The 15,502-nt window shown below is 39.4% G+C and overlaps 1 long non-coding RNA gene across 4 annotated transcripts in view; it reads left to right on the forward strand.

The window, feature by feature from the left end:
- The window catches only part of LOC132375896 (uncharacterized), a 102,497-nt gene extending 88,963 nt beyond the window's left edge, over positions 1–13,534 (forward strand). The window contains exons 5-9 of one of the 4 annotated variants that reach the window (XR_009506150.1): positions 3,466–3,635; positions 3,740–3,874; positions 9,391–9,607; positions 12,568–12,728; positions 12,821–13,534. This is a non-coding gene — a long non-coding RNA (uncharacterized LOC132375896). The remainder of the gene's footprint in view (positions 1–3,465; positions 3,636–3,739; positions 3,875–9,390; positions 9,608–12,567; positions 12,729–12,820) is intronic. The other 3 variants (XR_009506151.1, XR_009506152.1, XR_009506153.1) reach the window with 3 other exon arrangements.
- Positions 13,535–15,502: the final 1,968 nt, after the last annotated feature.

The following is a 15,502-nucleotide window of genomic DNA, read 5'->3' on the forward strand; positions in this document are numbered from 1 at the left end:
CCTACTAGAGAATGGACTTGAGGATATGGGGAGGGGGAAGGGTAAGCTGTGACAAAATGAGAGAGTGGCATGGACATACATACACTACCAAACGTAAAATAGATAGCTAGTGGGAAGCAGTCGCATAGCACAGGGAGATCAGCTCGGAGCTTTGTGACCACCTAGAGGGGTGGGATAGGGAGGGTGGAAGGGAGGGAGATGCAAGAGGGAGGAGATATGGGAACATTTGTATATGTATAGCTGATTCACTTTGTTGTAAGGCAGAAACTAACACACCATTGTAGGGCAATTGTACTCCAATAAAGATGTTAAAAAAAATAAAATAAAAATAAAAATGTGATGTGAAAGAACAGTAGCTGGCAGAAAAAATAATATATATATATATATATATATTTAAAAGTTAAAAAGAATAAAATTTTGCCATTTGCAGCAACATGGATGGACCTGGAGGGCATTACGCTAAGTGAAATAAGTTAGACAGAGAAAGACAAATACTGTATGATATCACTTGTATGTGGAATCTTAAAAATATAACAAACTAATGAATTTAACAAAGAAGAAGCAGACTCACAGATGTAGAGAACAAACTAGCGGCTACCAGTGGGGAGATGGAGGAGAAGAGGGGCAATATAGGGGTAGGGGATTAAGAGGTACAAAATCTAGGTAGAAAATAAGCTACAAGGATATATTGTACAACAAGGGGAATGTAGCCAATATTTTATAGTAACTATAAATGGAGCATAACATTTAAAAATTGTGAATCACTATATTGTACACCTATAACATATAATATTATACATCAACTATACTTCAATAAAAAAATAAAACTACAAAACAGTTATAGTATGATACCAATTTTGTGGAATAAAATCTGTAGAAAAAAAAGACTAAAGGGTACCTGTACCTAGTTAGCAGAGTTAATATTCACTCCAACCCAACAGAGTGGATATCTCTGGGTTGTAGGATTACGGGTAATTCTTACTGACTTCCTTTCATTTTTGTGTATTTTCCGTCTCTTCTAAAATAAACATTTTAATCATCAGGAAAAAAAATCTTATCTTAAAAATCCATATTTAGGAATAAAGGGTAAATATATAAGTATATTAGCTATGAGAATTTCTAATATTTTAATTCTATGTACTTTATAATACAATATAGTGTGTGTGGTGTATTATAAGTCTAGCGATAGTTTACTAAGTTATATAAAAACTAACCTGGAACTGCCATTCATTTACAAATTCTAGTTAAGTTGAAACGTACATCTCTATTATCCTTTACATATTTCAGAAAGAAATTACGCCCATCTTAATGATTATCATAACTATCTTGCAACAACAACTTAAAAATATACCATCATGGGCACAAGTTGTAACAGGCAATGAAAAATTGCCTGTAATTATAATTACAGCTACCAAAAGAATGCAAATAATTAAGAAGAATTTTTGTTCTCCAAGTTTTGTTCCACTGTTTATTCATTGGAATGGCTTGGCAATAGTGAGTTCACAACCGGCCTGAGACTGGTTCATTAAACTCTAATCTGATTAGGGTTTTTTGTTTCTTTGTTCTCTGTGTCCTCAGGTGGCAATTTTGGCTGAACATTGCAAATTTTTGCCCCATGTCAGGTACAGAAACATAACTTTGCCTGTGTATTACATAATAAGAACACAATTCTCAGGCCTCAATCCTAAAAACGCAACTCTAGTTAACAGAGTTCCACTTGTCCAAACAGTCTTCAACATGTGAATTTTGTTACATATGTAACAAAGCACTACACATGCATTTATGTAGGGATAGCCAAATGTGTATAATTTCCCAGAGCCATTACCAGCTACATATAAGTTGCTTTTAAAAAATTATTTTAAAACATTCCTAAATGTTTTTTATCTCAAGAAATTAAACATTGATCTAATGTAATTTGGAGTCAGATAGCAAGATGGGTGGAAAACATGGTAAGGGAGGTCATTTGTCAGGAAAGGGGAGTGAAACCTAGGGTCGGTTAGAGAAGGAGAATCACAAAACCATCTGGAAAAGGTTTTACGTTAGATATGAAATATAATTAGGACCCAGCAAAATCTTCAATACCAAAAAGCAAATATGAGTCATTGTGCTATGCTGATGGGCAGAAAAGATCATGGGGGACCATGGCCAACAAGTACATTCTATCCCAACAGTCACTGCTGGATGACCCTATAGTCATAAATAAACAAACATCAGAAATTTTCCACTTTAATGAATGCACTGAGAAGTTTATAATCAAGAAATCACCTAGAAAAGACAAGGTGTTCTGCTAGACTTATACATTTTATGTTATTTCAAAAAATAAAATTGTTATTTTTGTTTACCTGCTTAATAGCTTAGGAGGTCTAAAAGTCTTATTCTGGTTCTGGCAACAATTCAGGTGAATATGGGAAAAAAATGAAGACATATATCAGGGCAGGTCCCCAGACTTTAGTATATTCTGCATGAGACATGAGTCCTGACAGAGGAGGGTAGGCGTAAGCCTCTAGAAAGTTCTAGAATGGTGGCTTCTGAGGGTGTGTGCACTCTCAGGTTTAGTCTTCAGGCACCTTTCTCGACAGCATGCCACCATCTGGACATGCGGCCTACAGCTCCTGGACCAGCAGCTGGTTTAATGGAGACGTACGCTACATTAGGAGGGATTCTAATTGCAATTGGTGTTGTAATATTTACACTGTTGAAGGTGTTGGGTTCCTTTCTTAGAAGCTGAATATGAAAACTGTCTGCCAACTGGCTGTCAACCTGTGAAGGATGGACAGCATCATATGATCAAAATAGGCATGATGACGAATTTGATCTATGGAAGATCTTCTCAAGTCTGTAATGACACCAAAATGAATTGTCCTCAGTTGAAAGGAACCAATAAATTTTACTTTAAAATCTATAGAAACACACCTGTGTTCCCCATCACTGTAATATGACTCCGGCTTCTAAATTCGCAATTCTATGAAAGAAACAGAAAATCCATCTCTCACTTAAGCTTCAGACCACTGGGGACTTGAAGAGGGACCAAAGAAACCCTTCCAGGCTCTCTATTTTTTAGTTTTTGGTGCTTAATATGCACTCCTAACATTAACGAGCTTAGTTCCATGAAGCACCTTCTGGGCCAAAAGATAAGACTTTCTCTCCCCAAAATCACATTTTCTCAAATATTTTCAAAGCTGAGATATAAGCCTTTTAATAGAATTATGCAAATGTTGCCCTAACTCCAAATGTTTTCGAAACTAAATACCTCTTTGGAGAGTCACAGTTTTGCAATGTCCACATGAGGAAACAAAAGCTAGGAACAGCAGGCAAGGAGGGGGTTCCATGAGGACACCCCAAACTCGGCTTTTATTTGTCCCCAAAGTTATTTTGTGCAAATTCAGAGCAACCTCTGCTTCTAAAAGGCTACACTCGCTGGGATGAGGAGGCTGACCAGTCATTAAGGGATTATCTTCTTTTCAGAGTAGAAGCCCAGCTCGAATGCACCTCACTCCTGATTTGAACTATCTGGATGATGGGATAAAAACATCCAAGGCACAAGCCCAGGGCGATGAGCAGTGAAGCAAAGACACTTGCATCCCTCCCCAAACCGAGATGCAAAGGTACATTTGAAAAAGAAAAGCCATGGCTTGGTGAGAAATAATTTTCTACTTCCTAGTTTCTCTCTTAAAACAATGGAAGACATTTTCTCGGAAATCAGACTCAGGAAAATATGACTGTAAATGTTTTCTTTCAGGGTGACACATGCTTAGCATTTCAGACGGGGTAAGACTCCTTGTTTAACAGAAGACTAGTATACTCACGTCCGGAAGATATATTGTGGAGAAGCAGGCCAACTGTTCTGATTCCGCAATTCTTGGGCCTTCTGCGTGTAAGTTAAACCAAATCACGTACTTGAAATTGCCACAGGGGCACTGTCTTATCACTCAAGTGACTCCTTGGAACTCAGTGCTGATGAAAACGGTGATTTTTTTTGGGACTCAGGTAATGTTGCAACAAGAAAACAGTGTTTATGTTTAAAGCTGTCTCCTCTGCCCTACACCTAAATGATGCAGGGGGGCACATTTAGGCCCTGGGCACAGCTCCAAAGCAGCTTGAAGGACCCCAGCTGCCTTCTGAGCTGGCCCTTTCCATCAGCTAGCTATTCCCTTTTCAAGGTGAATATGTTCAGTGCTGGAAGGTAAAATCTTTGGCAAAACAGCCTCAGACAAAGGATGGGCACAAGAGAAGAGCAGCACACGTGACCTTTGCCAAATTATGATTTTGACCCCAGTTCAGCATTTTGAGGGTCACTAGCTCAGGATGACATTTATTGCCAGCGCGGCATTTCCTCATAATGAGGTCTCAGCTGAAAATCCAACTCCCATCAGCTTTCCAAAATTCACTTTTATATTTAAAAACACACGCGAGATGACAAACCCCCAGAACTCCAGCCCTTTCTCTCTCCCAGAGTCATGCCTGCCTGCCCTGGCTCTGTCCCTGTGATATGCCCTCAGCACAGCTCTGTGCCTGCAGCTGGGAGGTGAGTTGCTTGCACAGAGGCTATTTGCCACTGTCAGTCTAGGCGATGTGCACACTAAGCTAGCATCTCCACCAAGGAGTTTAAGTCGGAAACACCAGCAGTTTCAAATATGTAATCTGATTTCAAAATCAAGTTCCTGTGCTTCTGCTACATCCGAGTGTCCCCAGCCACGATGGGCTTGACTGTCACTCTCTTGGCTGCTGAGTAACTTCTCTTGCAGGTTGCTTGATATTTATCTGGCTTTAAAATTGACATCTCTAGGCCAGCAGAAGTGAAGGAGTTTCTTCCTTGATTTATTTGTTCTTGTTTATGTTCAGTTATGATTAGAAGCCACCTCTACATAGCTGCTCTGTGGTTTGTACTGTGTTTGCTTCTGGGATTTCTTCTAACAGCACTGTTCCGTAGAATAACAGTAATATTATGAAAATGGAATCCGTTTTTACAGTTTAGCATGAGGTGGATGGTGCTCTTTTATTAAAAATTGCTGAAGGCTGCAATTTGTAGGTAATTCATTAATCCATGTGAGATTTAACCTTAATATGTATTTTCCCCAGAGAACATTTTTCTATAAGCAGAAAGACAAAAATGAAAAATTAAATCAAACCAAAACACACCTATCAAACTCTTCTGATCAGAATAGCAACGTCCTCTCTGTGCTCATGTATCTCTGAAAAACATGGCTCCCCACTTTGGTCTGAAATGTCAGGTTGTACAAAAAAAAAAGAAAAGGAGCCGTTGGTGGGTTTTTTGGTTTGGTGGGGTTTTCTCCCCTAAAATAACAGAGACTTCATAGACACAGATCAACTGCATGTTCTTTTCCAAGAAATTTCTGCAAGAAGGTTTTCAAATGTGGTCATATTACTACTTTAAGTATGGATAACACAGCAAAGAGGAAAAAAAAGGATGTTTTGGCTGGTACACGTGGGTATTAGTTTGCAGTCTTGAAGCTAACTGAATTTCCATAGACTCTGGGTTGAGTCCAGGGAATGGCTCTGATGCTCTAACTGGTTCAAACCGGTTTGGTTGCCTGAGTTAGAAGTGCTAAAAGGGAACAGAAAACAAATCTCCTGACTGGCTGCTTTTCTGAGCATCCTTACACAGGGCACAGTTGTGAAAGAAGGTCAGGAATGACAAGCAGACAGGTTATGCCTCAGGGATAAAAGAGATCAATCAGAACTATAGGTATCGACTGTACTGTAAAGGGACCATCAGTGTGTGTGATGAAGTGGATCATTTTCTAGTTTTCAGAATTTTAAAATTCAGCATAGTAGACTCAGAATAAACCATTTTCCACTGCTCTTATCATCTTCGAATGTGCCCTGCAATGTTAGAACTGTTAAATATTAGCTTTTTCTTTATTTTTCTGCCTCCCCTGCTAGAAGGTAAATGCTAAGGAACCTGTTTGCTTTATTTATTCCTCTAGCCTTAGATCTGCACTAGTGCCAGGCACATAGTTCTTGCTCAATAAATGTATGTGGACCAAATACTGATTAATCTCTATCAACTTTATGTTCCATGAAGCTGACTGATGATATGCCTATAGCTTCTGAAATAACATTACATATTTCATAGTCACTGAACACCAAAGGCAAAACCCCACTTTTTTATGTCAACATACAGTGCAAACTGCTAACGTCTTGAGACTTTTAATATTCTTGCTTCAAATGAGTTGAGGCCTCCTCCTCACGTGGAGAGTTACTTATTGGTTATCAATTTAATTGCTTATGAGATTGTTTATTTCTTGAGCGGAGGCCAGAAATAACACTGGAAGAGAAAACTCTTTCCAAAGTTCTCTTATGAATGTACCACCCAACTAAAGAAAGCTGAGAAAACATTACTTCAAAGTGCTTTCAAGAAAGTGACGTCAAATTTTGCACACCGATGCAGTTCTGCTTTTATTTCACATAAGCACACGTATCTGTTTTTAATAAAATGTTGTTAGAGAAATCTTGTTACTTCTGGAAAGAAATGAGGAACAAATGTCCTCTTACAACTTGCAAACTTTAGCCAATATGTTCTTGGACTAATGGACCTGTCTCAACTGGTGTGCTTTCTAAAAACGGCAGATTTCTAGGCCCCATCCTGAAACTTCTGATTCAGTAGGTAAAAGAAGGGTGCAGAAATCAGAAATGTTTATAATCACACAAGGTGATTTATATGAAAGTTGTCTGCAGACACTACTTTGAGAAAAATAAAAAACGCCCTGATTGGTAGAAGATCCTATAAAATCTTGGTTCCCTTTGAGCTCAACTCTCATTAGATTGTAATTTAGGCATTTGGCTGCCAGACAAATTCCTATAAATTTTGATTATAAGAAAAGTAAAATGGCTGAGAGCCTATTAGAACATCTTATCCCGTTCAAAAATGTTTATCGTTTCTATTCTTCAATAGACTGAGGCTTTTGTTTAGGTTGATGCTACCAATGTGGGCAGAAGTCAAGTGCAGGAAAAATAAATCAATAGAAATATTCCATCTTCATTTGGCAAACCACAAAATATTTTCTCCCATATTACCTGATTTGATTCTCAGAGTAACTCTGTAAGGGAGTCAGGGCAGGTATGTGTTAATCTAATTTTGCATATGAGCAAACCCAGGACCAAAGAGGTTCTCACTTGCCCAATGCTAAGTAGAATTAACAACAGAGAAGCCATCCCTCTTGGGACTGCTCGTGCCTAGTTTAGTGTTTAATTACTCTTCATGGTCCCTTACATATATCAAAATATACTTTCTCATTGCTTTTCTTCCCTGACTCTTCTTTCTCTAGAGATGTTGCATGGAGAGTTCTTAGCACATTGCCCAGCTCATGGTAACCAGGAGGAAGAGGAGGGTTGGATGTTATTGTTGTACTTAAGAGTAAATTAGATAGGGCTTCCCTGGTGGTGCAGTGGTTAAAAATCCGCCTGCCAATGCAGGGGACACAGGTTCGAGCCCTGGTCTGGGAAGATCCCACATGCCGCGGAGCAACTAGGCCCGCGAGCCACAACTACTGAGCCTGCGCATCTGGAGCCTGTGCTCCGCAACAAGAGAGGCCGCGATAGTGAGAAGCCCGCGCACCGCGATGAAGAGTGGCCCCCACTTGCCGCAACTAGAGAAAGCCCTCGCACAGAAATGAAGACCCAACACAGCCAAAAATAAATAAATAAAATAAAGAATTATTTAAAAAAAAGTATATCTAAGTATTAAAAAAAAGATTAAATGAGATAATGTGTGTAAAAAGTGCTTTTTGTAAGTTATGCAATAGTATACATATCCATGCATATATGCATGTATTATTATTACTAGTATTATTATTAACACTACTACTATTGCTTGTCTTTTCCTAGGCTTTAAGCCTTCAAAAGGGAAACTCTTGAAGCTTACTCAGTGTATCTAAGGAAAAAAGAGCCACCAACAGCAAATTTGGTGATAAATCATAAAAGGAAAAAAATGGAGGAAGGAATACATGCAAAAAGAAATAATACTTTTTTAGAGTAAGAAACAAATTAGAGTATGCTGAACTTTGAGCAAGTGCTCAAATGTAACTGAAATTGAATTGTGGGAGGAGATATATGACTTCTCTCCAAAACGTCCCCAAATGGTACATAAATAAATAAGTATACATAAGGTTAGAATTTCTCCTTTATTTTCTCAGAAAAGTTCTTGTAGTTGAATTCGAATCTGCCCAAGATGTTGGCCGCTTCAGAGGAATCACACAGGTTGGCACCTGTGCTGTGAGGTATCCTGCCTGGACCGGGTCTGAGAGAGTCTTTTCTATCCTGGAAGCAAGGAGGCATTTCTCAGCAGGATGCTTTGCCTACTTCTTACAGCCCGATAAGGGAATGTAACACAGACTGCCTCACTGCCTTGTTATTTTCACTCTTAATATTTTCTGGTCTCTGCACCTCATTTCTTTGCCCATAATTCTGTTTTGCCAGTTGTAATCAAATCCTACCTTGGAAATGTCAGACTTGGGAGGAAAAGAGAGCAGTTGTTCCAACAGCTGCTGCTGTGGGCTCTTTTGCTGTGTCATAGTGTGAGGAGTGCTTAGACGTGAAGTTGAATTACCAGAGTCCTTTCCATCAGACAAACACTGCCTAAGTCTGGCGTACATAACTGGCGTGATGACTCGAGCCAACTGTTCAGAATAGGAATGGAGTAAACATCAACATCAACGTACCACAAGTACCTGTCTCTGTGTACATCAGAATAACTTTGCATAAAGGTCTGAGGGGCTTGAAAGATTTTTCTCAGCTAGTTGAGTCTGAAAAAGAGAAAACAAAAGAAAGCTTGTCGTAGCTGACAGATTCACAAATGTCATGCATCTCACAACAAATTCCGATTCACATTATTATACTGACGTACCACTGATTGTAGTCTGGATTGGACCTAACTTAAACCAGAATCTGGATCAGATAATACCTGGCATGCTCACTTAACTTACTGGGGCATCAGCTGCCAATGCTTCATCTATCCCGACTAAAATGTTCACTTAAGAAATCACAAGTCTTAGCCCCCTCTAGAAGCTCATAAATCTCCTTCGAATCCCATTACACAACACAACACCCACCCAACAGCAAATACTTAAAGGGTGCATTCAAATAGTATTTGAGAAACAAAATTCAACATGCTACTCTAGGAATTCCCACTCCTACTTCTTTAAGAGAAATGTTTTAATTGCTGAGAATGGGTATTTTTCCTGTTCTTGAGCCTTGTAAGGAGCTTGAAAGCAAAAGACACTTTTCCTGTGACATTTCCCTCCAAATAGAGAGATGGGGAAACACCTTTAAGATATTCAGAGGACACAAGAATGTGGTCATCCCCAGCCCCACTAACTAATCTGGTCTTTTGAACCAGAAAGAAATCAAAATATTTCAAATTCTTTACAGAATCCTGGGATTTCAAGATGAAGCAGACTCTCTGGCCTCTCCACTCCATTCCTTTGTTCCCATATCTGAGTATCTTCAGGCTGATAAGCATCTGCCTATAATAAGAGCTCTATTTGCTAAGCATCTACTGTATATCACACCCTGGACCAGGAGCTTCACAAACCTCATCGCATTTGGAATTTTCAATCCCTGGAGGTATTGTTTGCACACCTTGCAGGTAATGAAAAGAGGGTCAGAAAAAGGTAGATACTTTGCCTAAGGCGATAAGAGATAGACAGAAAATCTGAAGCCAGGTCTGTCTTCCTCCAAGACTGTGTGCTCTATTTCTGTCCGCACATCTGCACGTATGTGATTTGTTGTACAGAGATATCGAACTTCCTTTATCCAGATTCTCTGTTTACTAGTCATATGACTCTGTGCAGGTCACTTATCTTCCAAAAAGGTAGGTTTCTGACAAAACGGAAATGACAATTCTTGTTCCTTGTACTTCATAGGATTGTTGAAGTGAAATGAAATAACACATATACAGTATTTTTGTAAGCACTAAAAAAGTTTTCAAATCACAGGTGTGCACTACTCAGGGTTAGGTCTGACTATACAGCAGAAAAGTCATTGTGGCTTTTTAGGCTGAGCTGTATGGCATGCGGGATCTTAGTTCCCCAACCAGGGATCGAACCCGTGCCCCCTGCATTGGGAGCATGGGGTCTTAACCACTGGACCAACAGGGAAGTCCCAGTTGTGGCTTACATGAGAAGAAAATTGATTTCTCTCTTATGTGAAAGATGACCTGAGGGAGGCGGTCCGGGAAGGCATGGCAAGATGCCCAACGTCTGGCACCCAGGGTCCTTCAGTCATGCTGATCTCTTCCTTAGTACATCACCCCATGGTGCCATACGGCCCCACCCACACTGACTACATTCAGCAGATAAGAAGAAGACCAAATGAAGGGTGCACTTCCTCTCACAAGAATCCTTTCCCAGAAGTTGAACACATTTCCCATTTCCCCATAATCTTAGGCTATCCACTAAAGCATAGAGAGACGTACAGATTATGTTCAGATGACAGGATTTATTAATAAGGTTTTAGATGCAATGAGTCATTTTCCCTCTGAGAGCATAAACGATGCTTTCAGATTATTTCTAGGAGAAGATACACATCAGATATTATCCTTATTTCCAGGTGGCATATGTGAAATACAGAGTGACTACAGGGCTTGTTAAAAGTCACATGGTTAATGGATAAAAAAATCCCAACAAGGTATTTGACAATTGTACCTTCTACATAATTTTTTGCACAAAGCAGCTGGAGAGAAAGTATAAAATTCATCCAATCAGCCAAATGTTGGCAGGAGAACAATCCAAACATCCTGAAGAATGACTCAAATGTAACTTTGAGGAAACATAACTAAAACCAGGGTTCTTTCCATCACACTAAAATGCTATAACCAAAAATCTAGTACTTGAAAAATTGGGAGGCAAGCAGAAATAAAAATTCTAGCTACCTACTCCCTCACTTCCACATTTCATTTTCATTTTCTGTCTAACAGTGACAATTTTAAATATATGGAGCCTCTAATGATTGACTCTGGTACAAGCTCCTGCTTCTTCCCATAGACGACCGTCACGTTGACCAATGACTAGCGCCAAAGAATGCATCCTCACAATGTTGAGATATGTGTAGAAAGAACTTCAGGCTAGCACCACTTATTCAAGGCTATAACAAATTATTTTTAAAAATAAAGTATATACATTGTGTTGTAGAATAAAACATTGTGCAGGGAATTTAGGCTAAAACACAAGACTATGGCAGATGTCTAGTCTACCTCTCCCAGACAGCCAGGAGTCACTGTCACTCTCGTCTCACTGAGATGTCTCTAAAAGGGATTTGCACGCTGCATGCTTCCTCCCATACCTCATTCAGGCCTCTACTTAAGTGTCCCCTCCTAACACTGACTTCCCCAGTGGCCTTATCTAAAAAGCCACACACACTCCTCCACCCCACTCTCTCTCCCTCACCTGTTCTAATTTTCCTCTTGGTACTTATTAGCACCTGACACTGGCTGTGTCTGTATTTCTGTCTTTATAGTCTGTCCCCAAATAAACTGTGAACTCCACAAGTGTGGGACTTTGACTTGTGGACTGCTGTATCCTAACTTCTGGCATATTTACAGAATAAATAAAATAATGAAATATTGAGAATTTTAGGCACTCTGATAGACAAGAGAAAATAATTGATTTGGGCAGGTGATGCCATGATATGTCCCTTAAATCATACCATCGGTGTCTCTGACTAAGCTTACAAAAGCCTTCAGAGAGACCTTAGTGCATCTTATAGGACACTTTTCACTCTCATTAAAATGAAAAATGTAGATAAAATCAGTCATTTCTTTCAAGGCTTCTGACTGATTTCCATTAAGGTTGCTGCCCTTACAATAGCTCTTTAAGTGACTGGTAATAACCTTCTTATAAACTCTCAGAGTAGAGAATGCCAAACACATCCACATTCATTGATTCATTCATTCATTCAATTATGCAACAAATATTTTTGGAGTACTTACTATGAGAGAAGCAATATTCCCTGAGGATATGGCAGGAGCCAAAGTTCCTGCCTTCATGGAGTTTATTTTCTAATGGGAAGAGAGATGGGTGATAGACAAATCAGCAAGTATATTTTGGAGGGTAAGAAATGCTGTAGAAAAAAATAGAGGGTAAAAGAGATCAGGAGCTGAGTAAAAAGGGTTGGAGGGGACAGTTACACCAAGGGAGATTAGGGAAGAAGAGAAGAGAATCTGAAGAAATAAGAGGTTATGCAATGTGGAAATGCGGGGGAGGGTAGTTTCAGGGTTGTATCTTGGCAGGAGGAGAGGCTCCAGGCTGAAGAAGAACCAGTGAGAAAGCCTTGAGTTAGACCTGTGCAGGTCTGTTCTGAGACCAGCAAGGGGGCAGTGTCATGGGATCTGCTTAGCAGGCGGTGGGTCATTTGGGACAGTGTAGTCCTGGGGTCAGTGTGTGCGGAAACAGTGAGTGAAGAATGGAAGGTCTACTTGATAAGGTCGGAAGGATACCAAGGGAGCGGGCCATCCCTCGTAGGCCACCACAGAATTGACTTCACTCAGTGAAGTGAGGACTGTGAGAAGATTCTAAGGAGAGTGGCATCATTTGACTTACTTTTTGAAAGATCTTTCTAGTAGCTGTGTTACCAGTAAGCCACGGGGGCACAGAGCCTATGTAGAAAGACCAATTATATGGCTGCTGAAATGAAGAGAAAGAGCGAAGTCAAGGTGGATGCCAAGATTTGGGGCCTGAGCGACTGGCAAGACCGAGTTGCCACACGGTGAGGTGAGGAGATGGGAGGGATTTGGGGCTTGGGGACAGGGGGATTTTAGGCACCCAGTTATAAATAACAAAATTCTTGCGGCCTGTTTAAGCAGCAAAGGAACTGAGCAGCGTTCAGAGCGGCTGCAGGAGAGCCCGAGTGCCAGGCCTGGCGGTCCCGCACGCTGCTCCAGACAAGTTCCAGGGCCCAGAAGACCCAAGTCCACGTTGACATCGGGTACCGGAAGCTCCGCCTCTGCTGCCAGAAGCCCCGGCTGTCACTCACCAGAAAAAAATACAAATAAATACACTATTCCATACCTTCCTGCTTCTCACTTCCCTCTTCAGATAAGGACGACCTGATGGGCAGAGCCGGGTCCCAGACCGCAGAGGAGCCCGGCTGCAGGCGCTGGTTTCTAGCTGGAGGATTGGAGGGCACAAGCTCTACCCCCGCCCCTGAAAAGCAAGTTGCCAGGGCTTGACCACCAGCAAACCCCAAGATATTCTTGCAATCACTTCTGTGCTCATTACTAAATGCTCCGTGAACATATTCTTAAAAGGGACATGATGTCTTTATTCTCGACTTCCAGTTCCAGACCAGGTTTCTTGTGGAATGTGCCGCCAGCCTTGTCCCAGACGGGATAAAAGGCCTGAAGCAGGGTGGTGAAAACTACATCACTGTTTGAGAAATAGTTCCGTGAGAAAAAAACCCCCAAAACACAAGATGCTTGAAACTTGGGAATAAAACATTTCCAGAGAAGAATTAATAATAGTCTTCAGGCATAAGAGGGAATATACACCATGTAAATGATAAATGGATAATTAAAATTCCTTACATCGATGTTTAAAAATTGGAAATTTGGGAAATTTCCTTAAGAGTAGTCATTATCACCAGATAATTATTAACTATTCATTTTATTTATTGAGAGGTTACTAATGCTAAATACTACTGTGCAAAATGCTTGCTTTCAGCATCTCATTTGACTTTCATAATGGCCCCATTTAGGCAAGACTAGGTGCAGAGAACTTAAGTACCTTGTCTAACTGGTAAGTGATGGAATTCCAATGCCTTAAACTCATTGCTATGAAACTGTATGCTGCAATTTAATCTCTAAGAAGACAAGATGTCAAGTAAGGGCCCTGGAGATCCACAGTACAACAATCTGCCCCAAATAATCTCATTAAATGTTTATCTTAACTTTGTTTTTCAAGTAGCTTTAAAATGATATGCTAGTTCTTCATTGCTAAGAATTTAGCCTTCTTTGTTTACAAAAATATGTATCTATGTGCAAAGGCACTTATTCCAGTTTTTTTTTTTCCATAAGAGGGAAAAAAACTAGAAATCTAATGTTGTCAGTTAGAAACCCTATCAATAAGTTTCGTCATATCTACACAATAGAATGCGTAAGTGAATTATTTAAAAGATCTTTAAGATACACTTTAAAGTTTAAAATATCTAGATGGAAAATAGTGGCTATAGTATGATTCGATTTGAAAAAATATATACACAGATTTATATGCTTGTAGATACATAAAACACTTCTAGGAGGATGTCCAAACCTGGGAGGAGGGGAAAGGAATCTGTAAAGGGCGAGGGAGACTTTTACCATTCATTTTATATGTTTATCGTTTCAATTTTCTACTTCTACAGTTACTGAACGTGAGCGTCTTCAATAAATTCTGTGTTTGAAATATTGTTGAGCCTTTTGAAGAGGCTATTTTATGTCTTCCTACACTTCATTTTAAAATTATAAAGCTGTAGAGAACTTTGTATTGTTTTGCTCTTCATACCAAATGCTTTTATTTGTCTTGATTCTTTTTTCAATATTTATGGCTAAAGCAAATTGCACAGTGTTAATATGCAGACATTTGCTATAAACGATCATAGTTTCCCTCTAAATAAAATGAACGCAGAATTGAACACCTAGAGATGGTTAAAATGGTAAATTTTATGTTACATATATTTCACCACAATTTTTAAAAACCCAGAACTTCATAATATCAAGTATTGAATGGAAATGTAATCATCTTAGCTAACATTTCTTTGGTGCCTGCCCGGTGCCAGGCTCTGTGAAAAGCGTGCTGCACATTTATCTCCCTGCATCTTCAGACTTCTACAACCTTGCTGCTTTTCCTGCCCATTTTACAGAGAACACTGAACGAAATGATTTGCCCCAGGGCCTGCAGCTGGCAAGCGGTGAATGTAGAGGGAACCCAGAAATTCTAATTCCAGACACAGGAAGCCCTGTGTTGATACATTACTCTTCACAGCCTCCCTAATTCAAATGAGTTTGACTCGGAAATATAACTGTGACATTCCCAAAGAAATGTGACTCACTTCTTGTACATATATAGTGCAATGTGAAGCTTAAAAACATTTAAAAAAAAATTATTTAACACTAGTACCTGGAAATTTTAGGGTTATATTTTCTGATTTATATAAAATGAATTTTGACATCAGTACTTGGTATTCATGGCCTAGTTACTAATTTATAGGTGATGTTTTCCATATACAATAAGTAACTGGAATACACTGGCTAGTTAAACTTTCTGGCTACCTCAGTGATGAACAGAAAATGTCTTTTGTTTTCATCTTTATTACTGAAAATATTTCTGAAATATGTTAGTATACCTTCTCTTCTTAGTAGACTCATAATGGAATCTTCTTTTGATGAAAGAATTTCTTGTGCAGTTATTACACATATCAGTGATCGTTGTCTAAAAATATGTTCAGCTGAGTTTATGTTGAAACTGTGCTCCATCCTGAAAATATCTTTTTTATATACTAAATCATCAAT

This window comes from Balaenoptera ricei, chromosome 12, assembly GCF_028023285.1.
Source record: "Balaenoptera ricei isolate mBalRic1 chromosome 12, mBalRic1.hap2, whole genome shotgun sequence".
In the NCBI taxonomy this organism is placed as follows: Eukaryota; Metazoa; Chordata; class Mammalia; order Artiodactyla; family Balaenopteridae; genus Balaenoptera; species Balaenoptera ricei.